This window comes from Manis pentadactyla, chromosome 13, assembly GCF_030020395.1.
Source record: "Manis pentadactyla isolate mManPen7 chromosome 13, mManPen7.hap1, whole genome shotgun sequence".
Classification (NCBI taxonomy): domain Eukaryota; kingdom Metazoa; phylum Chordata; class Mammalia; order Pholidota; family Manidae; genus Manis; species Manis pentadactyla.
The window spans coordinates 64,035,636-64,050,281 of record NC_080031.1 but is presented as its reverse complement, the minus strand read 5'-3'; the positions used below and the strand labels follow the sequence as shown (position 1 = coordinate 64,050,281).

Genomic DNA, 14,646 nt, shown 5'->3' with positions numbered 1-14,646 from the left:
GAACTTTGAGGCAAAAAACCTGCTCTTATTTTTAATAAAATGTCCATTTTGCAAAAATTCTAAAACTTGCTTACCCAGACCCTCCTGAGAGGTACCTGGAACATGTCCAGTCTCTTGCTATGGAACTCAACATTGTACTGAAATAACATTGTGCGTCATTTCTGTGTGTGTATATATGTAGAATAAGTTTTCTTGGTTTCAGGCTGTACATGCCTTTGTTATTTTGATGGTGATCACAGGCACTTCTCGGTAGGGAAGTACCTGATCACAGGCATGCTGAGGAAGGGGAGTTGGGCTTGTAAGAGAGGTTGGACTGGAGGGGGAGATGCAAGTCAGGGCCTTTGCTGCGGCTGGAGCTGCCTGTGTGGGAAAACTAGCAACTCTTTGAGTTTTTGCTGCACACCAGGAACTGGTAGACACTTTATCTAGGCCTGGAGCAGAGGAGGAAAGATAGAAGGGGATGTGAGATAATGTTGCTTTTCTCTTTCTCTGAACTGCAGATCAACAAAAGAGGAGAACTGATCGATGTGCATAATGATGTGCATGTGATGACTGTGGGCGTCACATACAGCACCCCAAGGTTACTAATACCTGATGTCATGCTGCTGGCATGCCCAGCTATGAAATGTGCCAGACGTGACCAGGGTAGCCAGGGAGCGGGCTCCGAGGCAGCAGACAGCCTGGAGCTGACCAGGTGAGCCCACAACTTTAACCGAGTCAGAGGGGCCCCACAGCATGAGCCGCAGCTCTGGGGGGGTTCAGAGGAAAGATCAGACACAGCCCAGTGTGCACCAAGGCTTTGTGGGGAAAGCCATTGATATATAGGAGGGGTGTGGGAATAAGACCAGAAAGAAAGTGGGGAGACACAGTGAGAGGGCCCTGCGTGGCAGAGTGAGGGGTTAATACCTGTCAGTTTGGGTAGGTAGTTGGGAGCCCTAAAGGTGCTGCACTGAGGCGTGATGAGCTAAGTGATGTACTTGGAATTAGGGCTGCAGCTGTGATGAGGAGGCAGGTGTGAGCGCTGGGGTCAGGAAAGCAAGATTTGGTAAATCCCTAAACAGAGGGAGCAGACTGGCGGGGCCGAGGGAGTCACTGCCTCTTCCTTCCCATTTACCTGGACTTAATCTCCTGCTCCTTTGCTCCTGGCAGGCTGCTTCCTTTGCAGTTGGTAAAGTTATCCATCTACAGTCATGAGAAAAAGCAGCTGCACTTGAAGCTTGCCAGTGGCCGCTCCTTTTACCTACAGCTGTGCCCCACCTCACGTGGAGAAAAACTGTTCAGGTACTGGGAAGACCTGGTGTACCTCCTGCAGCTGCAGGCAGAGGCCTTCAGTGACACCCCAGCGGGCCCAGCTGGCACTGTGGATGTGCCTGTGCTGCAGGCAGAGGATAAGAAGAGCCCAGCAGTAAACTTGCACACTGTCTACAGGTACAGCACAGGGCTTTCAGAGCACAACTGAGAGCTCTCCCAGATTGTTTTCTAAAAAAACGCATGAATTTGGAAGAGCTCAGGCCATAATAGCCACCATATATAGGCCCTGCCACATGGGAGAGGTTCCAAGCACTTCTGAATACCCGGGGTTTCTTAAGGGTCAGCTCCTCTGGCCTCATCCCCAGCATTGTTACACCCTCAGCAGCACCCTGACTGCCCTGTCCATGCTGGGACACTTGTTCCCACCACCCAGGGACTGCAACCAGCTTTGGCAGGCTGGCCCCTGGGAGGGAGTCCTTCTCTGAGCCGCACTCTGAGTTCTGTGTACATGTGCTTCTGCGGCGTGCTTTGCACACAGATGCACCTTGTATCCATAGGTACCAGAACATAACATGGGTGTGACCCTTGCACAGTAGTCTCAGTTGTAGGAATCTGTTTTGCAGAAAAGCTGGCCAGTGTACAGGGTAGAAGTCTGAGGGTGCTCCCTGTGGATGGCAGCAGTCCTGTCATGGCCAGGACTGGGGAGAGTGTGGGGGCGTGCCAGATAGGGGGTTCCTGCATCTGCTGGGAGACGCGGATGACCTCAGAGGTTCAGCTCCAGGGCAGGTGACAGCCATTTCTCATCTTGCTCATTGTCTTCTCTCCTTCCCCCTCCTGTTGGTCCTGAAGGGGACCAAGGTCAGGTCAGTGCCAGGAGCCTTCCCATGTCCCCTGAGGTATCTGGGGCCACCTCTCTTGCTTATGCTGGTGGGGAAGGAATCCAACAACGTGCTTTGCACACAGGCGTGCTTGGGAACACACCCTCTCCCTTAACCAAGGCACCCGCAGGGTCTGACCCAGGGGCAGCAAGGTCAGCCCCCAAGGGCCGCATGAGTGTTGCAGGAGTGGCGATGACCAGCAGTTCTATTATAAAGACCACTGAAGGCCCAGGAGCAAGACGCTTTCTCTTGGCCTTGAAGAGTAAAGGCAACACCACTGAACCCCAAGGGCAGCGTGAGTGTTGCAGGAGTGGCGATGACCAGCATTTCTATTACAAAGACCACTGAAGGCCCAGGAGCAAGACGCTTTCTCTTGGCCTTGAAGAGTAAAGGCAACACCAGTGCACAGGAAGGAGGTCAGAGAACCTCCCAGCTCCAGGCTGAAGCCCTGAGAGAGAGAGAAAGACAAAGAAAACTGATATTTGGAGGCCCTCCCTTAGTAGAATAGTCCCAAACATCCGGAAGCACCTTGGTTCCACTAAGGGAGATGCAAAGGAGAGGGAGCCAAGAAGCCCTGGGGGCCTCAGACGTGCCTCCTCCTGCTGGGAGTCCACCAGCCTCAGCTCCACCCCAGAGGAGTCCAGGTGCGTGGCCAGGTGCCCCTCCATGTTTCCTTTCTGTTGGCTTGTTCATCTCACTGTGAAACTCCTGGGTGGTGAATTGGGTGAGACCCTAACACTTTCCTCAAGTAAACGCAGCCAGCAGAAGGATGCAGACCTCTCTCATGGTTTCACTTGCTCCGGAGAATCACAAAGCTGAGCCCCAGAGAGCACAGGCAGCCAAGTGCTGTAATGCGAGGAGCTGTGTGAGCTTGGTGTGTGCGCTGGCCAGTTCCCTTGCTGAGCCTGAGCACCCTCGGGACGGGCGCAGGGAGGCTGGCTCCCTGGTGCGGTAGCAGGTGGCTCCTCGGGAGAAAACCTGCCGTTTCTCACCCACCCTGTGCCTGCTGTACCTGACACTGTGCACACATCTCTTCATGGAAAGTCCTCGCCATCTCAGTTTCCCAGGTGAAGGAAGTGGAGGCTCAGAGGTGGAATAACCTGGACAGACACACCCTGGTGAGCCCTGGAGCTTGGATTCCAGCCTGTGTCTGTCTGGCAACCACTCTCTGCCCTTTGCCAGCACTTGAGAATTACTTCTTTTAATTGCTAACTTAAAAGGGAAAAATGAGTACATGTAAAAAGACAAAAGAACTTCAGACTTGCACAGAAAAGTTGCAGAAGCAGTGTAGTTTCTCTGCCCCCTCCCCCAGCTCCTGTTGTACTGACACCCAGCAGGACTGAAGTTCAGTGATGAGAGCCAGGGGCCAATGTCGGCACAGCAACCGGCCCAGCTGGACATGGGAAGTTCGTTGGTGGCTGGGCTCTAGGTTCCCATGCTGCACATACTGGTTTTTTCTTGAGAAAAGCCTGTTTTTCCCCAAGTGTGTGCTCACTGCTTCAGCCTCTGTGAGTGGGTGATGTCTGCAGCATGGTGTGGATTTTGTGTTTCCCTGACATCTGCTACATGTTTGGTTGGAATTCCATCTTGAGAACTATCTCCCTCATATACATTTTTATTCAGTTTTATTCAGTAGTTTATATTGGATATTTATGGGCCATAATCCATCACTGTTTCTTTGTTTCATGTTTTTGTATGTTTGCTTAAATTATTCTAAGGCCATTGGAAGAAACTCCTTCACATTGTGTCTTTGTTCAACAAGCTCCCATCTTTTTTTAGTTAGCACTTTTTCTGGCACTATAAAATATTCCAGATATTTTCCCTGCCCCAGCCTTGCAGTCAGCCACTCCTCCAAAGAGTCATGCCTCTTTTTATTTGAAAGTGGTGCTTATACATATATATCTTGGTACTGTGTGGTATTTAACTGCACTTGTTCTGTTTTGTTTTTCAAGTTATCTCAAATATTGAGGAGGAGCCAACCTAGAACTAGAAAAAGAGCAGACACAGCACTGAGGAACCAGTGGGGACAGATCTGACTTGACTTTTGTATTTGAAGATGCTCTAGTTTAATAGGCAAGATCTGGTGACTCCACACTTTATAAGTAGACATGGACTCTGCCTGGTATGTGCCCGATTCCCTGCTTCGGGCCAGGCAGGGTGAGGCATGCAGCATGGTAAGCATACCGTCAGGATCTCACAGTCCCCTCGGGAAATGAGATGTAATATAGATACAAAACCATAGCATGAGCCACAAATGAAGTGACACCATGTGAGGACAAGGGAAAACATGCCAATGAGACGGTCACTAGGCAGTTTGGCTGAAGCACAGTGTGGCCATGGAGGAGCCCCTGGAGATAAGGTGGTGGGAGCAGCTTGGGTCTGGGTTGCTCCAGGTCTCAAATGCCTGCTTAGAGGCTAATCTTGATTGTGGGCTTTTTAAGCTGAGTGATGATTTAGTAGTAATGGGGCTTGAATCAAAATCCATGAAGTAATTGAGGGTCAAAATAAGAATCTCTCCCATCCCCCATTGTCCCTGGGGTGCCTTCATTGTTTATCATTCTCTTTTCCAGGGTGTTCAAATGAAAGCCCCAGAAAAATCAGCTCTTTGGGTTTTCAGAACCTTCCCTACTGCATAGATAGTAGAGCAAGTTTCTGGAAGTAAAAGATCTGGTGGGGTAGGCTCTTTACTAAGGGGTAATAAAGCCCCTGGAGGTGAGATGGAGACAGTGTGGCAGCAAGCAGCATGGACAGCACGGAAGCCTTCATGCAGCCAGCAGAGTGGGGAGTGGCTGGAGGTCACTGGTACTGTGACACCCTGATCCATGAGGCAGTGACCTTGGAAGCCGAGTAAGAGGCACCAGGTTTCAAGCAGCAAGCTCTGTATCTTCTCTCTCGTGCTGAGTAAGGCTTTCCTTTGCACAGTGAAACACTGTTGTCTTTTTGAATTTACATAGTCCCCAGTAGTGATAAAAATATTTTGTGACGTCAACCAGGCTGGTCTCCAGGCTCCTGCAGCACAGCCCCCCTCACAGCTTTGCTCCTTGCCTTGACCACTGGCTGGCTTTGGTTCCCCAGGCTGTGGGTCAGAGGCACATTTTGTGGACTAGAAGCATTTCTGTCTCCCACCACTCTTCTCTCTTCCCCTGAAGGTCCCCGAGCACAGATGGGAAGTCCAGTCCATAGAGGAAGGAAGAACAGAACTCGTGTCCAGGCAGGACCTTCGGGGGAAGGAGAGGAAGAGCACAGCAGCACTTCTCAGCGATGAGAAGGGAAAGGCTGTCATCACCCAGACTGAGTGGTTCCACATTGAGGTCAGTACCCTCGGGAAGCTCCATGAGTTCCAGAAGGAAACCATGAGAATTTGGGGGCAGAGCACAGGAAGGAATTCCAGTGTGCATTAGCTGAAGAACTGGTGAGTTGTGGGGTGTGTACGGTGAGACTGCACACTAGTGTGGGTGACTCACTTGCTGAGTAAAAGAAGCAGGTCAGGGGGAAAATACAGGTCAATTTATAGAATCATTTTAAGACCAAGCCAGACATGATTCTCTTGAGAAAAGCAAGTCTCTCTAGTGCAGAAAACAAGATACGTGGAAAACATAAGCGATTCATTAGTGTTTGGAGTTGTTCTATTTCATAAAGAGTGGGTTTACAGGTATTTGCAAATTTTAACTTTTCTGAAAGCAGAGGTCCCTAAGTGGTGTAATTGTTGTAGAAATACCCAGTTTATTTTAGTGACTTTTCACACAATCACCAGAATGGTAGGTGTCAAAAGTGTCTGATGTCCACCTTTGCAGTGACAGTAAGTCACTGTTGGTTTAGTTGGAAGCATTTCTTTCTTGTTTTATGGTATTGCGATTCCCTCCCCATTCAACACCAGATGCACTGGTGCATTTCTTCCCTGCATATACATATAACAGTAACAAAATTATGCCCAGTAATAATAGTGTAACTCCATTTGGGTACCCAGACTGATGATTACAGTGTGTGAGAGTATGTGAGAGGGGGTCTTTCCACATATACTAACACCAGCAGGGTGTCCCAGAATTCAATTCTCACACTATCTGCCTGGAGACAGCACCAGATTCCCAGGTTAAAGGCTCCATCCTACAAGACTGTTATGCACAGAATATAATTGGACCATATTTATTTTTATCTGATTTCACAATCTTTGTCTTTTAATTGAGTCATTTAGGCCATTTATATTTAATGTACAGATAAATGTGTGCATTTAAATCTACTACATTTCTGTTTATTTTATGTTTGGTCCATCTGTTTTTTGCTTTCTTTTTCCTATTATTTTGGCCTTATTTCTGACAAGTTTTTTTTTATAAAATTTTATTGCCTGCTGTATTCTTAACGAAAACATTTGTAGGATAAACATTTAACCAACTATAGTCTAATTTCAAGTAATATTGTGGTAGTTCAGATAAACTTAAAAAATATGCACTAATTTACTTCCATTAACTCCTCTCCTGGACTTTGTGCTGTACTAAACATACATTTTACTTTGATTTAACTTAGAAAACCCACACTACTACTAAGTTTTTCTGTGTTGGGAGCTTTTTTGTTTACTAATTTCCATCTCTGTGCTCATTATTAGTCTGTTCAGATTTTCAGTATCTTCCTGATTCATGATTCAGTCTTTTTTTTTTTTTTTTTATTGAAGGGTAGTTGACACACAGTATTACATTACATTAGTTTCAGATGTACAACACAGTGATTCAACATTTATATACATGATAATTCTAGGTCCTTATGCTATACATTACATCCCGGTTACTTATTTATTTTACAATTGGAAGTCTGTTTATATATATATATATATATATATATTTTGTGAGGGCATCTCTCATATTTATTGATCAAATAGTTGTTAACAACAATAAATTTCTGTATAGGAGGGTCAATACTCAATGCACAATCATTAATCCACCCCAAGCCTAATTTTCATCAGTCTCCAATCTTCTGATGCATAACGAACAAGTTCTTACATGGAGTACAAATTCTTACATAGTGAATAAGTTACATGGTGAACAGTGCAAGGGCAGTCATCACAGAAGCTTTCGGTTTTATTCATGCATTATGAACTATAAACAGTCAGTTCAAATATGAATATTCATTTGATTTTTAAACTTGATTTATATGTGGATACCACATTTCTCTATTATTATTATTTTTAATAAAATGCTGAAGCATGATTCAGTCTTGATGGGTTGTTTCTAGAAATGCATCCATTTCTTGAGGTAAAAGTTGGCAATTAATTGTTCCTAATAACCTTTTATGATCCTATGCATTTCTATATTATCAGTACTAATGTATTTTTCATTTCAAATTTTATTTTAGTCTTAGTTCAGCTGAAGTATTGTCAATTTTGTTTAGGTCTTAAGAAAAAACAGCTCTAGTTCTGTTGATTATTTCTGCTATTTCTCTGGCCTCTGTTTTATTTCTTTACACTCTAATCTTCCATTATTTCCTTCCTTCTGCTAACATTGGGCTTAATATGTTCTTTTTTTTCCCCCAGTTCCTTCAGGTGCAAAGTTAGGTTGTGCTTCTTTCTAGTAAGTTGTTGCAAACAGATACTTAGATGTGTTCATAAACTTTGCACTGTTGGGCTATTCTATGTTTATGCACTTTAACTCAGTGGAATAACACTGCTGTGAATCGGACTGTGTATGGGTTCTGAGAAATATGTTTAAAGTTGTTTTGAACACATCAGTGTGAGCATGAGAGATTAGCAAACACTTACACTCACTGAATAAACAGTGGCTGTTACAACTTTCTTTCGCTTGGTCCAAATACCATAAGAATTCAACTCTAATGATAGGATCTTTAACTCAGTGAAAGAGCTCCTTGATAGGCAGCTCCAATGTCAAGAAGAAAGTGCCTTTAGGAAATTTTTTTAAACACAGTAGTGTAAGTATGAGGATCGTATCTGTTACTCTCACTGAGAAGACCCTGTGCTTTATGCATCCTTCAGGTGAGTCATTGCAGGGAGGTCCAGTTATTAATATCTACTGCCATAAACTTTCCTCTCAGAACTGCTGCATCTCACAAGACTTGATATGTTGTAGTTCCAGTTTAATTTTTTAAAGGTAATTTATTTTCCTTTTGATTTTTTTCTTTGACCCATTGGTTGTCTGGAAGCAGGTTGTTTAGTTTCCATGTATTTGTAGATCTTCTCAGTTTCCTCTTTGTTGATTTCTAGTTTCATAGCATTGTGGTGAGAAAAGATAGTTGGCATACTTTCAGCTTTCTTGAATTTGCTAAGAATTTTTCTGCTTTGTGCTTACCATATGATGTATCCTACAGAACGTTCTGTGTGCATCTGAGAAGAATGTGTTTTCTGCTGCCATTGGATGGAGTGTTCCGTTCTCTCTATGCCCGTTCAGTATATTTGTTCTGAAGTTTGGTCCAATTCCAATGTTTCCTTGATTTTCTCTCTGGATGATCCATCCACTGATGATAGTGGGATATTAGAGTTCCCAAATATCCTTGTATTGCTGCCTATTTCTCCCTTAAGATCGGCTCATATTTGCTTAATATATTTCAGTGCCTGGGTTTGGGGGTGTACATATGTGCAGTTAGGACGTCCTTGCTGTGTTTGACCCCTTCATCAGTATAATAACCTTTTCTGTCTCTTGTGACCACTTCTGGCTTGAAGTGTATTTCATCTGAAAACTGTATGGTTACACGTGCTTTCTTTATGGCTTCTTGCTTAGAATGTCACTTTCCATCCCTTCACCTTGGTCATGTGTGTGTCTTCAGGGCTGAAGTGAGTCTCCTGTAGGCAGTGTCCAGTCGGGTCTTGCTTTATTATCCATGTAGGTACGCTGTACCTTTTGCCTGGTGAGTCCAGCTCACATTCACAGTGGTTGTTGGTGTGTAAGGACCTCTGACATTTTACCTTCTGCCTTATCTCCACTGTCTTTTCCTTCTGCTCTTGTAAGTTGATGGTTCTCAATGTTGTTCAATCTACTCTTTATAAGAGTAGATTGTCTTGTCTCTAGATTTCTGCTTTGTGCTTACCATGAGGGTTACATAAAACGTCTCATAGGTAGAACAGTCCTTTTTCTGCTGATAGGAATTATCTTCATTTGCCTGTAAAAGTTCTACCCCCCCTTTTATATTTTGATGTTACAAATGATCTATTCTGTGGTGTGAAATAATTACCAAAATGTAGAAGACATAGTTACTTTTAATGCTCTTTAGTGTATAATTGTTTAAAATAGTATTCTAAAATAGCTGCAGTTCTCCAATTCTGACTCTTAATTATCACTTAGAGTTTTGTAGGTTACTTTCTTTTTTCCCTGCCTGCCTTTAAAATTATTTTTCATTGACTTTCGACAGTTTCTTCATGTCCTGGAGGAAAGAAAGTCTTTTTTCATTGAAATAATAAGGTGTATTAGCTTTATGGTCTTGTATGTCCAGTTCCTTTTGTGGTTTGGAAAATACTGAGCTCTTACTTCTTTAAATAAACTTTCCCCTTCTCCCTCTCTCCTCCTTTTGGACATTCATTATTTTCATGTTGACTTAATTATAAAGTCTGATAACTCTTGTAGGGTTTCTTCACCTTCTAAAAATCTGTTCTCTCTTCTACCTGTATCATTTCTAAGTCCCTGGCTTCCAAATGATTTATTCACTCTTCTATCCAATCTGCTCTATGTCCAGTGCTTTCTAATATCCTTCATCTAATCTATTGAGTTCTTGAGCTCCAGAATTCCCTATACTTTTTTAGGATTTCAATATCTTTGGCAAAGTACTTCTGTTCATTGATTTTTATTTGAGTTCATTGAACTGCCTTTCTCGGTTTTCTTTCTCAGACACAATGGAGATAAAGCAGAAGGTGAAAGATAACATGTCAGAGGCCCTTACATATCAACAACCATTCTGTGGCTATTTTGAATTCTTAATCTGTTAGCTTGCAATATTCCATATCTTTGAGTTCTGTTGCTGGAGAATTGTCATTTTCTTTTTGTGATACTCTATCACCATGAGTTTTAATAACGTTTCATGGAATATTCCTCTGCTGCCACACTGGAAGTAGCAAATAGCTTTCTTTCTTATATAAGCATTTCTTGTACTTTCAAGACCAAGAGCAGTGTTTGGCTAATGGTCTCTGGAAGCTGTCAGCAGTATTTTGTTGTTATTTTCAGCTGCACATGTGACACATGTTAACCACTTACCAGACCAATTTGTCCCAGAGGCTCTTGGGACTCCGATCTGCTAGACCCCTAGGGCAAGAAAGATGATAAACCTTCTCCCTGTTCTGGAATAGCCGGAAGGAGACATTTGACTGCACTTTCTGCTGCTTCTATTTTTTCCTTAATAGCAATCATATTTCATTGGACTCTCTGTAAATATCATACTAGGGGGGAAGCTATGTGATGTATTTCTGTGGTTGTATTCTGATGATCTGCTCCTTGATCAGAATTAGACATGTTAAGGGTTAAGGGAAGATGATTATGACAGTATCCAGATGGACTTCTTATCAGTGTTGCCTTTCATTCTACAGGTAAGAATCAGCATAGCTGAGACATCGGGCACCAGGAACAACATAACAGAATTCTTGCTTATGGGATTCCCTGATGACCAGGGGCTCCAGAGCCTGTGGTGCCACACTCTTCTTCCTCATTTACCTGGCAGCCCTGATGGGTAACCTCCTCATTATCACCCTCACCACCATGGACCAGCATCTCCGATCCCCCATGTACTTCTTCCTAAAGAATCTGTCCTTGATTGACATCTGCTATATCTCTGTCACTGAGCCCAAATCCCTCCTGAACTCTCCAACCGGCAGCCACTCCATCCTTCATGGGATGTGCCTCACAGGTTTTCCTCATTATGTTTTTTGCTGGCACAGAGTTTGCCCTCCTCCTGGTAATGTCCTATGACTGCCATACTGCCATCTGCTGCCCTCTGCACCATGAGACCGTCATGAGCAGAGGGGCCTGTGTGCAGATGTTGACAGCATCATGGGTCAGTGAGTGCAGCTATGGATCCCTTCACACTGCAGGAACCTTCTCTGTCTGCTTCTGTGGGCCTAACATTGTGCATCAGTTCTTCTGTGGTGTTCCCTCACTGCTCACACTGTTTGTTCTGGAGAGAACTTGCTATTTATTCCAAGTGTTATGATTCATTTTTAAAGTATCTGTAGTTAAAATGAGGTTGAATAAATCTCATAACTTGAATTTAGGGAGTGTTTGGTCATGCTTATTATATATTTTTTAGGTTTAGAGTAGAGCCATCAAGGCCCTAGAATATGCCATTATAATTGGTAGTTGTGGTTTTGGTTTTATGTTCTATCTTAATGATTGTGTCTTATGTTCACATTTTTTCTATTGTTTTAAGAATCTCATCTGCAAAGGGCAGTGTGAAAGCTTTTTCAAACTGCCTGCCCCACCTCACTGTGGTGACATTGTTCCTCTTTTCTGGGATTATTACATATTTAGTTAAAAACTTTAAATCTTCATCTTCCATTAAAGTGCTGATATCTGTGCTTTACACTGTGTTCTCCCCAACCATGAATCCTGTCATCTATAGCCTGAGAAGCCAGCACATGCAGATGTCATTGGTTGGAGTGACAGCTGGGGAAGTGTCCAGAATTTTGTTTTGATTTATATATGTAAAAATACATTGAAATGAGTGATTTTTTGGATAATTATTTCAAAAGGGATAACTTCTCTTCCCCTTTGATTAATCTATAAAATTCAGTCATGTTTTGCCTAACAGTTCCAGCTCCACATTTTACTATCTTACTTGTGGTTGTTTTCTGATGATCTGTTGTAGTCAGTACAGTGTAGTGACTACTGTACTGAAAATTTTCAATTAAGTGGTTTTCCTCCCAGTTTTGATTTCATATCACAATATTCTACTAGGGTGAAAATTCTGAATGGTTTACACTCACCATCAGTGTTTACAAATGCACCATGATCTCACATTTTCAAGGTGGTCTCACAACATAGCACATTTTGCTATTTATTCCAAGTGTTATGCTTCATTTTTAAAGTATCTGTAGTTAAAATGAGGTTGAATAAATCTCATAACTTGAATTTAGGGAGTGTTTGGTCATGCTTATTATATATTTTTTAGGTTTAGAGTAGAGCCATCAAGGTCAAAATGATGTGGTCACTAGTTATTAAGAATTCAGAATATATAATGATGAGGATAACAGCATTCATATAAAGAAGTCTTGGGTTAGAACAGAACCTAAGTTGTATGCTTTTTATCACTAAACACAAAATGACAGTACTGAAATGATTCTTAAACATGTCTGTTAAATTTACATTTACTTCTTTTGTTCTTTCCTCCTCCTTCAGTCCTTGTTTGTTTACTGTCATTTATTGTCTTCCTTTTACTTTGTATTTTTCTTAATTTCTTTGTATTTTTGCCCCGTTTTGGTCTTTGGTTCTTCCCTTCCAGAATGAATTCATGTGTTGTCCTGTATCAATTCAGCTGTAAGTTCCTCCAAGGCTACTTGACATTCTATCTCCCTTCCCACTCAGGTTACCCCAGTGCCTATTTAATAAACACATTACTTCCACCTTTCTGTGATAACATTGTGTGGAAATGAGCACTGCTGAGTCTGTGGGTACACGTGTGGCTCAGGAAATCGGAACTTCCTCCTGTGGTGGAATTGGCTTGAAAGTATTGTTATTTCATATTTACTTTGGATTTAATTGACACTTTTGATCATTACTTATGTATTTTATAATTTAATTTATAAATCTAGGCTCCTCTGGTGTTGATTTGACATATTTTTGCTTTATGGTCAGTTTATCCTTCTTTTAGACTCATTTACTCTCTTTCCACCACATTAAATATTTAAGTAGTAGTTTTCTCTGTCTTCTCAAACCATGTCTAGGGAATGAACACTGATCACAAATTCCAGTGCTACCAACCTAAGTAACACCCCTCGCACCTGTCATTCAGGTTGCTACTGTCCTAGACCTCGTGTAACGGCTCCTTCCCTCCTCCTTCTTCAGTTCCTCCTAGACTTGCAGCTAAATGTAGAATTAACACTAATGGATCCCAAGACCACACCACAGATAGCCAACCCAGAGTTCTCTAATGTGTTCACAATCACTGTTTCTCTTACATCTCATATCTGAATCCTCACATCCCACTGAAGTCTGGCATCCTCAGTGATCTTGATTCAGGGCACCTTGTCTTTTATGTGTTCATTACCTGATTAATATATCTCTTTGTTATTTATTACTTCATTTCCTCAGCATGTTCTCAGATCTTTCTTTCAAACACTACCATAGTAAATCTGGTACTTATTTTACATAAATATCATTTTATTATAATGTGAACAAAAGAATCTCAATACCAGTACACAAATATCAGGATGAGATATAATTGACTTATAACATTGTATAAGTTTGAGGTGTACCAAGTTTATGCACATATATATGATTACCACAATAAATTTAGTTACCATATAATATGCTCACATAATATACAGTATTTTTTTCTCTGCCTGACTTATTTAGCATAATGTCCTCAAAGTCCATCCATGTTGTTGTAAATGGCAGATTTCCTTCTTTTTATGTCTGATATAAAATAGGTTACCAGAGAATAAAATGAACAAATGCAATTCAACAATAGTGTAGGAAAAAAATGGACAAATTCCTTGAAAGGCAAACATTAGCCTAACTAACTCAAGAAGGAACAGAAAATCTCAACACACCTATAGTAATAGTTTGCATAAATTATCAAAAATATTCCATCAATGAAAATTCCTGTACCAGATGACTTTACTGATGAATTCTACCAAAATTTAAAAAGGAATTAACTGTAAATAGCGTAAGTAGTGGACATATCACTTGAAAGCTAGTATGAAGGTCAAATGACAAAAGTTATAAAATAAATTTTAAATTAGTTAAGGGAATCACTAAATATAACGTACTAATGAAGACATACATAAAACATGGAAGACGAGGAATTAAAAAAATAGTGCCATTAGAATGCATTCAAACTTAAGCAATTATCAATTTAGCAGATTGCTGTATATGTAAGATGTCATATATAAACTGCCTGAACCAAAACCAAAATACCTATAATAGATACATAAAAAATAAAGACAAGAAGCCCAACCACATGATAGAAAGTTGTCCCTGTTCACACACATTTCTCAGCAATATTCGCATCACTTTCTTTCTCACATATTTCTAAATTCATCATTGTAATTGTTTTGAATACTGCTATTCATTCATAATATGAAGAAGGGAAACTCATCACTGTCCAACCTCTGTTCTTGAAATACTTACACAACAAATAGATGTTTTAGAAACTCTTAACATCCAGACTCAATCTTATTTGCAGGTGGGCCAAATTTTGAGACTGGAATTGTAAAATATAAGGTAGGATATACTGTACTAGCTGTCGCTTCACTTCTAGAACATGAGAGCTTAAAAGCAGCCAGTTATTCCCAAGTGGAAGAACTTACTGTGCTTATGAGAAGACATAAAATGGTTAGAATATCACAGTTAATAGATATGTTTCTGAGGTAGCCCAT

The 14,646-nt window shown here is 41.7% G+C and overlaps 1 pseudogene; it reads left to right on the top strand.

Annotated features, from left to right (window-relative positions):
- Window positions 1–10,571: 10,571 nt before the first annotated feature.
- Window positions 10,572–11,742, top strand: LOC130680227 (olfactory receptor 14A16-like; annotated as a pseudogene).
- Window positions 11,743–14,646: the final 2,904 nt, after the last annotated feature.